The 12408-nt window shown below is 47.9% G+C and overlaps 1 pseudogene; it reads left to right on the top strand.

Moving 5' to 3' along the window:
* Positions 1-4586: 4586 nt before the first annotated feature.
* On the top strand, positions 4587-7278 carry LOC102240604 (annotated as a pseudogene).
* Positions 7279-12408: the final 5130 nt, after the last annotated feature.

The following is a 12408-nucleotide window of genomic DNA, read 5'->3' as shown; positions in this document are numbered from 1 at the left end:
GCAGGTGCCAGTCAGTACACCAGAGCAAAGATAAGTTAGATTGTAAACTCCTTGAGAGCGGTCTTGTGTCATTTCCCTTCATATCCCCATCTCCTAGCACAAGGCCTTATCCAAAAAAAAAATCTCAGTAAATGTTGATTAAATAGATGGGTGGAGGTTTTTTGTTGGTTTTTAATTTTTTCCCCAGCTTTTATGGGCCTGTGTAGTTGCAAGAGCCCAAAAGACCACTCCCAGGTCCCTTGTTTTAGTAATAATTCCATTTTCTTGTTCAGGAAACATTAACGAAGCGATCCCAGCTTTTCTTGGAAGACAATAAATATTACATTTAAATTTTCTTGTTCAGGAAACATTAACGAAGCGATCCCAGCCTTTCTTGGAAGACAATGAATAAATATTACATTTAAATTTGATTAAAACAGTATACAGTAGTTCCCCCACACACACCTTGTCCATGGTTTGCTTTCCACAGTCTCCATTACCTACAGTCAACTGTGTTCCAAAAATGTTAAATGGAAATTCCAGAAATAAATTGGTAAGTTTTAAATCGTGTACCTTCAGAACATGATCAACCCTTCGTCCAGCCTCTCCACACTGTGCACACTGTCCTCTGGTCATCACTCGGTGGCTGTCTGGGTTATCACATCACCTCCTGGTATCGCAGTGCCTGCGTTCAAGTAACCCTACTTTTGCTTAATAATGGCCCCAAAGCACAGGAGGACAGCAGGTCCTCAAGTAACATCCTTTCATTGTAACATTGCTCAGGTGCCAGAGGAAGTTAACTCGTGCCTATGTCAAGTAGCCTATGGTAAAATTGGTTTTGGTATATGCCATTTCGCTTAAAGTCACAGAACCTATCTACAACTTTAAGGAAGGACTTACTGTAGTGAGGCCGGCCATTCGGATATGTCAAAGAAAAGCCATAAAGTCTTCCTTTAACTAAAAAGGTATATATGTACCATATAGAAAAAAAGCGGTATATATGGAGTTTGGTACCCACAGTTTTGGTCATCCACTGGGAGTCTTGAAGTTTATTCCCCATGGATAAGAGGGGACTCCTGTATATATTACCTTTTATTCCAGTTAAATACTTCAAAAGTCCTATAAGAAAAAACTATTATGTAAAATGTCGCCTGTTTCCTTATGACAGTAAATAGTAAGGTACTCTTCAGTTGCCTAAGGCAGAAATGTGGGAGGCATTGATAAATCTCTTACCTTCTGTCTGTTGACAATAAACTCCATTGCTTCTGCCTCCTTGCCATCAACCCAGCCCCTTCCCTCCTTGCCCTCTGCCATTACTTCAGTAGGATTCTTCCTCTTGCCTCTTCTTGGCTACCATCCAGACATCCATTTAGCCCCTTTCACCCACAGCAGCCAGAGGAATCCTCCCCAAATGCAGATCTGAGTAAGGCATGGCCTTGATTAAAACCCTTCAGAGGCTCCTCAGTGCTTTGAAATTAAAGTCCAAATTCTAGCAGGTTGGCCCCTGCCAACCTTACCCTATAGTCTAGTCATTCTGAATTACCTACATACAGTTTCTTGAACCTCTAGCCAACCTTCCAAGTCTTGAATATCTTTCCCTGTTGTCTGCAGAGCTCTTCTTCCCAGACCCTCATACACTCAATTATCTGTCCCCTCAACCCAGAGAGAGGCCGAATTATATTTATCTTTCAAGAACTCAGATTAAAAGTCACCTCCTGGAAGCCCTCCCTAACTGCCTCTGCACCTCCTATTGGCCTGGGCCTGCTTTTATCACGTCATTTGTCACATAGTGTTATCGTTGTTTTCTTGCCAGTCTCACATTTCAGAGTATTTTTTTACATAAATATATTTTTATTGACTTCAGAGAGGAAGGGAGAGGGAGAGATAGAAACATCAATGATGAGAGAGAATGATTGATCGGCTACCTCTTGCATGCCCCACACTGGGGATTGAGCCAACAACCCAGGCATATGCCCTGACGGGGATTTAAACCGTAACCTTCTGATTCATAGGTCAATGCTCAACCACTAAGCCATGACTGCTGGGCACATTTCAGAGTTCTTGAAGACACGGTCTGTGTCTCACTTAATCCTGCTTGTTTCACTCGGTGGTTATCCCAGGGCCTGACATAGAAGTTGTTAATGAAAGAATAGCTATTGCCCTTCCAGAACCTGAATGTTAGTCTAGAGCTCAATCACTTGCCCCACATGGAATGGGACTGCTTGTCTATAGGAGCACCCCTATATGACATACCTATAGCTCTCATACATGGCTGGCAAATGATAAAATGATAAAAACCACTTTTGAAAACTGCTTGACAATTTCTCAAAAAAGTTAAAAATGTACTTATCCTCTGACCCAACAATTCCACTTCTAGGGAATTGACAATATATATCCACAAAAAGCTTGCACAAGAATGTTCAGAAAGCCAAAAGTTGGCACCATCCCAGGTGACCATCAATACAAGGATGGATAAATAAACAGTGATATCTGTGCAATAGAATATTATTCATCAGCCCAAAGGAACACACTACTGATACACATATATCAACATGAATGAATCTCAAAAACATTACACTGAGTGAAAAAGCCTTTCACAAAAGAGTCATGCTGTGTGATTCCATGATATGAAGTCCTAGAACATGCAGAACTATCTATTCAGGGGGTGGGAGGACCAGAAAAATGGTGGCTTCATGAGTACAGAGGATGGTGATTAATGGGAAGAGGAATAAGGGAACTTTCTGGGATGATGGTAAAATTCTGTATTTTAATAGAGGTTTGGGTTACAAGTCACATTGTCACAACACTGAAAGTACACTTAAGATTTGTGTATTTCATGTATGTCAACAATATTGACCTATCAATTGATAGTATCCATGCTTAAGTACTTAGGGGAAAGAGTACTATTGTCTGCAGCTTTTAAAAATGTTTTTATTGATTTTTTTAGAGAGAGAGAGAGAGAGAAACACCGATGTGAGATTGGCTGCCTCCTACCTGGGTTATATTGTGCACACACTAACTCAGGCATGTGCCCTGACCAGGAATTGAACCTGTGACCTCTGGTTCATGGGACAATACTCAACCAGCTGAGCCACGTGGGCCAGGTCTATTGTCTGCAATATATCTGGACATATATTTTTAAAATAAGATGTATTGTGGATGGATATGTGGATGAAGAGATGGATGGATAGTAAATAGGTAAGCGATAATATAAGTAGTAGTGAAATGTTAATATTAGAGTTTATTATTTTTTCTTTTTTTTTTGTTAATCCTTACCTGAAGATATTTTTCTATTGATATTTAGAGAGAATGGAGGGGGAGAGACAGAGAGAGAAACATCAATGTGAGAAAGACACACCAAGTGGTTGCCTCCCACATGGGGATCAAGTCTGTAACTGAGGTACGTGCTCTTGACCAGAATCAAACCCAGAACCCTCAGTCTGCAGGCCAACAGTCTATCCACTGAGCCAAACCAGCCAGGTCCTAATGTTAGAATCTAGGTGGTGAGAATATGTATTTACTGTAAAATTCTTTATTGAATTTTACAATAAGTGGTTATATTTTTTAATAAATGTTGGTTAAAAATGACCATGGCCTCTAAAATTAATCTGAGAGGATCACAGACCAAAATGTAAAACCAAGATTCAGAAAGAGTCTATAAGAAAATATAAGGAGGCATGACCAGCATGGCTCAGTGATTGAGCATCAACCTAGGAACCAGGAGGTCACGGTTCGATTCCTGGTCAGGGCACATGCCCGAGTTGCAGACTCAATTCCTGGTGGGGACTGTGCAGGAGGCAGCCGATCAATGATTTTCATTTTTTGTTGTTGTTGTTAATCCTCACCTGAAGATACTTTTCCATTGATTTTTTAGGGAGAGTGGAAGACAGAGGGAAAGACAGAAACAACGATGTGAGAGAAACACATTGATTGGTTGCCATCTGCACAAGCCCAGACCAGGGCTTGAGCTGGGGAGGAGCCTGAAACCAAAGTACATGCCTTTGCCCAGAATCGAACCTGGGACCCTTTGATCCACAGGCCGACGCTCTATCCACTGAGCCAAACTGGCTAGGGTAGTTATTTTCTTAGCATTAATGTTTCTCTCTCCCTCTCTCTTCCTCTCTGAAGTCAATATATATATATCTCCCAAAGTTTAAAAAAAGAAAGTATAAGGAGGCCCTGGCTGATTTTGCTTAGTGGTTAGAGCATCGGCCCTTGGATTGAAGGGTCACGGGTTTGATTCCCGGTCAAGGGCACACACCTCAGTTGCAGACTTGATCTCTGGCTCCAGTCGGGGTGCATGTGGGAGGCAACCAATCGATGTGTCTCTCTCACATCAATCTTGTCTCTCCCCGTCCCTTCCACTCTCTCTAAAACTCAATGAAAGAAATATTCTTGGGTTAGGATTAACAACAACAAAAAGAAATTGACAACCTGATTCTAAAATGTACATAGAAATGTAAAAGACCAAGAATAGCCAAAACAATCTTAAAAAGGAAAAAAGCGGGTGTCTGACCCCAGCCCCAGCCCTCTGGCCCAGGACCCCCTCCTTCCCAGGAACCTCCCAGGTATTGCCCACCCCTCCCACCGGCTGGGGATCCGGCAGGCCTGGCATGAGTCCCTGCCAGGTGCCCTGGCTCCACCCCAGGTTGGAGGAGCGAGGAGCCCGCCTTAGGAGCCACAGCCCAGGGGTTACGCTACATCCTGCCGCTCCTTGCACTTTCTCAGAGTCCATAGTGAAAACACAGATTTCTAATGAAAACCAGCCCCATCGGCCACCGATTCTCAAAAGACAGAGGCTGCCCCTACCTGTTCAAGAGGCCCCTGCCCACCAAGAGCCTGGTCAGGCACAGGCCTCCAAGAAGTGGCAGAGTCCACCTCTTGCAAGTTCCCGGCTGGGATCAAGATTATTAACCACCCACTATGCCCCACACCCAAGTGGTAGCCATCCCAACAATGCCAATATCCAGAGCATCATCACAGCATTGACCGCCAAAGGAAAGGAGAGTGGCAGCAATGGGCCCAACAAATTCATCCTCATTAGCTGGGAGGGGGTTGGGGGGAGTCCCCACTCACCCTCCAGAACCCCAACCTCAAGCCCAAACCAGCAGTGATTCCAAAAGGACAGAAGGGATCACTAAGACCCTGGGACCAGAACCTGCAGCTACAGATGTGAGTCTTCCTAGACCACCTGGCGCCCGTCTCGGGCAGAGATGGGAGAACTGTGCAGGCGGTGAGGCAGCAGGCTGCGCTCTTAACACCAGCTTGACCAGCATGCAGTGGCTGGGAACGATGAGTTCTGGCCTGGGCTCCTGCAGCATCAAGCAAGAGATGGAGGGAAAAGAAAACCAGCACCTGGAGCCGAATCAGGTTAAGGTGGAGAAGCCTCCAGGAGGATCAACATCCTGGGAGGACTCCGTGTCTGAGCGGCCGCCGTACTCTTACGTGGCCATGATACAATTCGCCATCAACAGGACTGAGAGGAAATGTATGACCTCGAAAGACATCTACACGTGGACCGAGGACGACTTCCCCTATTGTAGTTAAGCATAGGGCAAAGCCAGGCTGGAGGAATTCCATTTGCCATAATCTTTCTCGTCTTGACATGTTTGTTCGAGAGACATCTGCCAATGGCAAGGTCTCCTTTTAGACCATTCACCCCAGTGCCAATTGCTACTTGACCTTGGACCAGGTGTTTAAGCAGCAGAAACAACCCAATCCTGAGCTCCGCCGGAATGTGACCATCAAAACTGCACTCCCACTAGGCGCACGGCGGCGGAAGATGAAGCCATTGCTACCCCGGGTCAGCTCAGACCTGGTACCCATTCAGTTCCCAGCGAACCAGCCACTGGTGTTACAGCCCTCAGTAAAGGTGCCATTGCCCCTGGCAGCTTCACTCATGAGCTCAGAGCTGGCCCGCCACAGCAAGCGAGTCCGTATTGCCCCCAAGCTTCCGGGTTTCCAGTCTTGGTTAAGAAGGCCACCCCCAGATCGTCCATGTAGTCTCCTAGATTCTCTTTCAGGGTTTGTGCCGCTAGCTGATGAGGGGGCAGCCCCTCTGCCCACTGCAGGGCCCGTCAAAGAGGAGAAACTCCTGCTTGGAGAAGGGCCATCGCCTCTGCTTCCGGTTCAGTCCATCAGGAGGAAGAAGCACAGCCGGGGAGGAAAGGCCACACTGAGGGAGGCCCATCAAGGCGGAGAGCCCGCCCCTGAGAGAGTGGCCCTCGCCGTGCCCACCTGTCAAAGAGGAGCTGTCTCAGTCCTGGGAGGAGTGCCCCCCACTCCCACTCAAAGGCCCGGGAAGTCCTGCAGTGGGCTCAGGCCCCCAACCCGGTGTGTGTCTGAAATGCTGGTGATAAAACGCACGGAGGGGAGGGAGATGAGCCGGTCTCTAAGGAAACAACACCTGCTGCCGCCCTGTGTGGACGAACCCGAGCTGCTCTTCTCGAGCCCCTGGGACTTCAAGACCAGCCACAGAGCTCACTCTCCCTTCAGAGCCCTCTGTGCCTGGCTACTCCCAGGAGGAGGGAGGACCTTTTAAGATACCCATTAAGGAGATGCTGCCCATCTCCTCCACCTCGAGCAAATCTGTCCTCCCCTTGAGCCCCAAATCCTGGAGGCCTACACCTCCAGCCAAAGTTGAAGGGTTAGGTTTCAGTCCAGTACGAACCCGAGGGTACCTTTGGCCCTCTACCTGACTCCCTGGGGATGACACATCTCAGTACCACCCCACTGAAAAGTTGCCCCTTTTTAACTCACCCCAAGAACTCCTCCATTCTGAGCCCTTTGACCTCAACTCTGACCCTTTAGCAGCTGTTCCCCCTCAGAAATGTAAGTCCCCAAACCAAGCTACCCCATGGCCGGGGAACCACAGGTTGCCAGCCTTCCAGCCAAATGTTCCCTGACAGAAGGCCTGGTTCTGGACCCAGTGAATGACAGCCTGAGCCAGATCCTGCTGGGCTCAGCTTCCCTGGCCTGGAGGAGGCCCTGCTGGGCCCTGACAACATCACTGGGCTCAGCTCATGCCTGAGCTGCAGTAGAGACCTGCCCTTACCCTTGCTGCCCAACCTGTCTACTCTTTGCAGTCGTGTGGCTGGGCCATCCCAGGACTGAGGAAGGACAGCAAGCAGGGACCGTCCACCCCTCTAGCCCCACCTTGCCTGGTTATGCCACGGCAGACATCATGCCACAGCCACCACTGGGCCCTCTACAAGCCTCCAGGCCCTGGTATCTGGACTCTGTGCCACCCTATGCTCCCCTAGAGAATCTGATTCCTCACTCCCCCTGCGAGAGCTGCAGGGTGGGCAGAGCAGAAATGAGGATGAAAAGATGAGGAACTCCCAGAACTGTTTGCATTCTGTGCCCAGCAGTTTCACCTTCCCTGTTCCATGCAGGGTGTCCTATAAATAGTGTACATGCTCCAAATTATCCTCTATTTTTAAATGTAAGCTTATTTCCTTAGGTCTTTATCTAAGGCTATCAGAAGGTGGGTAGCGTGACAGGCGTTTCAGTTTGCTTCTGTTCCTTGCTTTTAGACCCTAGAGAAGGGGGACCTGCAGGGCACGCTTTCCTTCGGGCCCAAGTTGCCTGCCTCAAGGATGCTTCACTGTAGGCACCCAGACAAGCAGATCTGCTTGCCAGAGCCCCTCTTACTGCTCTTCCCTCCCACCTCCCCATGTTTCCAAGAAGCAATCCTGGTAAAAACGTCTCTTATAATGTGTTGAGTTGAATTGGGGGTGGGGAATGGATGCATTTGAAACCGAGTGTGGGTGCCCAGATGTGTGCCCATGGGATGTGTCTCTGTGGTGCCCCTAATCATGCCAGAGAAACTAGCACTGATGAGAACTTGGCCTGAGGCCAGAGAAGGCTACAAGGCTCTGACCTGCTGGGCTTCCTTAGCTTGCACTGCAGCTTTGCAAAGAGCCACCTGGGCCCCAGCTGGCCATATGCATGTGAGCCAGCGCAAGAACACTACTGTAACTACTCAATAAAATCCAGGGTGTAAACAGAAAAGGAAAAAATCACCCTGACCAGTTTTGCTCAATGGCTAGAGCGTCGGCCTGTGGACTGAAGAGTCCCACGTTTGATTCCGGTCAAGGACATGTGTCTTGGTTGCGGGCACATCCCCAGTAGGGGGTGTGCAGGAGGCAGCTGATGGATGTTTCTCTCTCATGGATGTTTCTAACTCTCTATCCCTCTCCCTTCCTCTCTGTAAAAAAATCAATAAAATATATATATTTTTTTAAAAAAGGAAAAAATCTGGAGTACTTACCTAACTTTAACTTTCTAAAGTCACAATAGTCAAGACTGTGATTTTGATCTTAGGATAGACATGATCTGATAGAGGATAGAGTCCAGGAATCAACCCACACTGTATAATCCACTGATTTTCAACAACAGTGCCAAAGCATATCAATAGGGAAAGAAAATATTTCAACAAATAGTGATGGAACAACTGGATATTCTTTATTTTTTAATATACTTTTATTTATTTCAGAGAGGAAGGAAGAGGGAGAGAGAGATAAAATCATCAATGATGAGAATCATTGATTGGCTGCCTCCTGCATGCCTCCCACTGGGGATCAAGCCCACAACCTGGGCATGTGCCCTTGACCGGAATCGAACCTGGGACCCTTCAGTCTGCAGGCCTATGCACTATCCACTGATCAACTGCCTCTTGCACACCCCCTACTGGGGATGGAGCTGCAACCTAGGCATGTGCCTTGACCGGGAATCCAACCGTGACTTCCTGATTCCTAAGCCAGTGCTCAACCACTGAGCCACACTGGCTGGCCTGGATATTCTTATTCATATGAAAAATGATGGCCCGGCCAGCGTGGCTCAGTTGTTGAGCACCGACCTGGGGCACTCAGGGTTGTGGACTCCATCCCCAGTGTGGGTTGTGTAGGAGGCAGTCGTTCAATAATTCTCTCTCATCATTGATGTTTCTATCTCTCTCTCCCTCTCCCTTCCTCTGAAATCAATTAAAAAAGAAAAAGAAAAATAATGAACCTTGACCCCTACCTTACACTATACACAAAAATTAATTTTTTTTTTATTGATTTCAGAGAGGAAGGGAAAGGGAGAGAGAAATAGAAACATCAATGATGAGAGAGAATCATCGATTGGTTGCCTCCTGCAGGCCCCCCACTGGGGATGGAGCCCGCAACCTGGGCATGTGTCCTGACCGTGAATCCAACCCGTGACCTCCTGGTTCATAGGTTGACGCTCAACCACTGAGCCACGCCGGCCAGGCTACACAAAATTAATTTGAGATGAATCATAAACATAAATGTAAAAGTTAAAACCATAAAACATTTCGAATAAGTCATAGGAGAACATTTTTTTGACCTGGGGGTAGGCAAGGATTTCTTAGCAGGACCCAGAAAGCAGTAACAAAAGAAAAATTATAAGTTAGACTTCACCAAAGTTGTAAAACTCTGCTCATCAAGGTACCTTTAAGAAAACGGACAATCAATCCCTATGTTCATAACAGCGCTATTTACAATAGCTAAGATGTGGAAATAGCCCAAGTGCCCATCAGTAGATGAGTGGATAAAAAGCTGTGGTAGCCCTGGGCAGAGCATCAGCCCAAGCACTGAAGGGTTGCGGATTCCATTCCTGGTCAAAGGCATTCATGAGTTGCTGGTTCTTTCCCCAGCCCATTTTGGGTGGGGTGCGGGAGGCAACCAATTGATGTGACTCTCTTACGTTAATGTTTCTCTCTCATACTCTCTCTCATCTCTCTCTCCCCCTCCTTCCCTTCTACTCTCTCTAAAAAATCAATGGAAAAAATATCCTCGGGTGAGGATTAACACACACACACACACACACTCACACAAAAGAGCGATGGTACATTTACACAATGGAATACTATGCAGCTATAAAAAAGAAGGATTTCTTACCCTTTGTGACAGCATGGATGGACCTGGAGAATATTATGCTGAGTGAAATAAGTTGGTCAGAGAGATAAATATCACTTGATCTCACTTATAAGTGAAACCTAATGAACTTAGTAGACTGACAAACAAAATAGGTCCAGAGGCTTGGAGGTATGGAAGAGACTGACATATCTCAGAGGTGGCAGTGGGAGAGAGGGAGGAGGATGGGAAAAGATTAACCAAAAAACTTATATATATACTAGAGGCCTGATGCACGAAATTTGTGCAATGGGCTCGGCCCTCGCAGCCCCTTGCAGCCTTGGCTTCGTCCAGAAGGTCGTCCAGACAGTTCTCCGGAATGTCGTCCAGACCTTTGGCTGTTTGGTCTAATTAGCATAATTGCTCTTTATTATATAGGATTATATAGGATATGCATAACAAATGGACACACATAATAGTGTGGTGAAGGCCTGGCATGGGGCAGGGACTGAGAGGAGATGGGGAAATGGGGGGAAGTGGGAGGACATCTATAGTACTGTCAACAATAAAAAAAACAAATTACATGTATAAAAATAAAAAGAAAATGGATAATCAAGCCACAGACTGAAAAAATATTCATAAAACATAGGTCTTGATGAAGGACTTGTAAAGACTTGGGCAAAGTAATTGAATAGATACTTCCCAAAGAATAATACACAAATGGCCAATAAGCACAAGAAAAAACACCATTGGTAATCAATGTAATGCAAATTAAAAACAAAATACAAGATACCACTACATCTGTATCAGAATGGCTAAGCTTAAGAATGACAGCATCAAATGTATGTGAGGAAGTCAAGTAATGAACTGTCATACATTGCTGTTCAGAATATAAAATAGTACAAACACTTAGGAGAACTGTTTGGCAATGTCTAATAAAGTTAAACATATCTCCACCTGAAAACCAGGCAATTCCATTCAGTGTGATGGGCAAAATAATAGCCTCCCAAATATATCCACATCATAATCCCCAGAACCTGGGAGTACAATACTTACATGGGAAAGGGACTTTGCAGATGTGACTACGTTAAGGATGTTGAGATAGGGAACGTTATCCTCTATGATCTCGGTGGGAGTATTGTAATCATACGGGAAAGAGGAGACAGGAGAGTCGGAGACAGAGGAGATGTGATGAGAGCAGAGGTCACAGAGGGGTTAAAGATGCTATCCTGCTGGCTTTAAGATGGAGAAATAGGCCATGGAATGCAGGTGGTTTCTAGAGAAGGCAAGGACAGATTCTTCCCAAAGCTGCCAGAGGAACACAGCCCTGCTGATGAAAGGGTGAGGGCTAGGCCCTCCATCTTGCCCCAGGGTAAGGGCTAGGCCCTCCATCTTGCCCCAGGGTAGGGGCTAGGCCCTCCATCTTGCCCCAGGGTAAGGGCTAGGCCCTCCATCTTGCCCCAGGGTAAGGGCTAGGCCCTCCATCTTGCCCCAGGGTAAGGGCTAGGCCCTCCATCTTGCCCCAGGGTAAGGGCTAGGCCCTCCATCTTGCCCCAGGGTAAGGGCTAGGCCCTCCATCTTGCCCCAGGGTAAGGGCTAGGCCCTCCATCTTGCCCCAGGGTAAGGGCTAGGCCCTCCATCTTGCCCCAGGGTAAGGGCTAGGCCCTCCATCTTGCCCCAGGGTAAGGGCTAGGCCCTCCATCTTGCCCCAGGGTAAGGGCTAGGCCCTCCATCTTGCCCCAGGGTAAGGGCTAGGCCCTCCATCTTGCCCCAGGGTAAGGGCTAGGCCCTCCATCTTGCCCCAGGGTAAGGGCTAGGCCCTCCATCTTGCCCCAGGGTAAGGGCTAGGCCCTCCATCTTGCCCCAGGGTAAGGGCTAGGCCCTCCATCTTGCCCCAGGGTAAGGGCTAGGCCCTCCATCTTGCCCCAGGGTAAGGGCTAGGCCCTCCATCTTGCCCCAGGGTAAGGGCTAGGCCCTCCATCTTGCCCCAGGGTAAGGGCTAGGCCCTCCATCTTGCCCCAGGGTAAGGGCTAGGCCCTCCATCTTGCCCCAGGGTAAGGGCTAGGCCCTCCATCTTGCCCCAGGGTAAGGGCTAGGCCCTCCATCTTGCCCCAGGGTAAGGGCTAGGCCCTCCATCTTGCCCCAGGGTAAGGGCTAGGCCCTCCATCTTGCCCCAGGGTAAGGGCTAGGCCCTCCATCTTGCCCCAGGGTAAGGGCTAGGCCCTCCATCTTGCCCCAGGGTAAGGGCTACGCCCTCCATCTTACCTTGGCCATGTGCTTGGCAAGGAGCTTCTTCCCGGAAGTCTAAGCCTCTGCTAGCCACACCTAGGAACAAGACACCGACTTGCGCCTGGCCAATCGGCAAGGCCCACAGCCCTTTCTCCTCCCCTTACTCCAACCCCCTATAAAACCCCTCTCCACACAGAGTTCTCTCTCTCTCTGCTTCCTGTCGCTGCGTCGGCAAGGTGGGGGAGCCGAGCTAGCTCGAATAAAGACTCTTATGCTTTTGCATCGGACTGGCTGGCTCCCTGATGTGGTTTCTTGGGGATCCTGAAATCTGGGCATAACA

Source organism: Myotis brandtii, unplaced genomic scaffold, assembly GCF_000412655.1.
Source record: "Myotis brandtii unplaced genomic scaffold, ASM41265v1 scaffold687, whole genome shotgun sequence".
NCBI classification, from domain to species: domain Eukaryota; kingdom Metazoa; phylum Chordata; class Mammalia; order Chiroptera; family Vespertilionidae; genus Myotis; species Myotis brandtii.
This window is presented reverse-complemented; position numbering and strand designations above follow the sequence as displayed.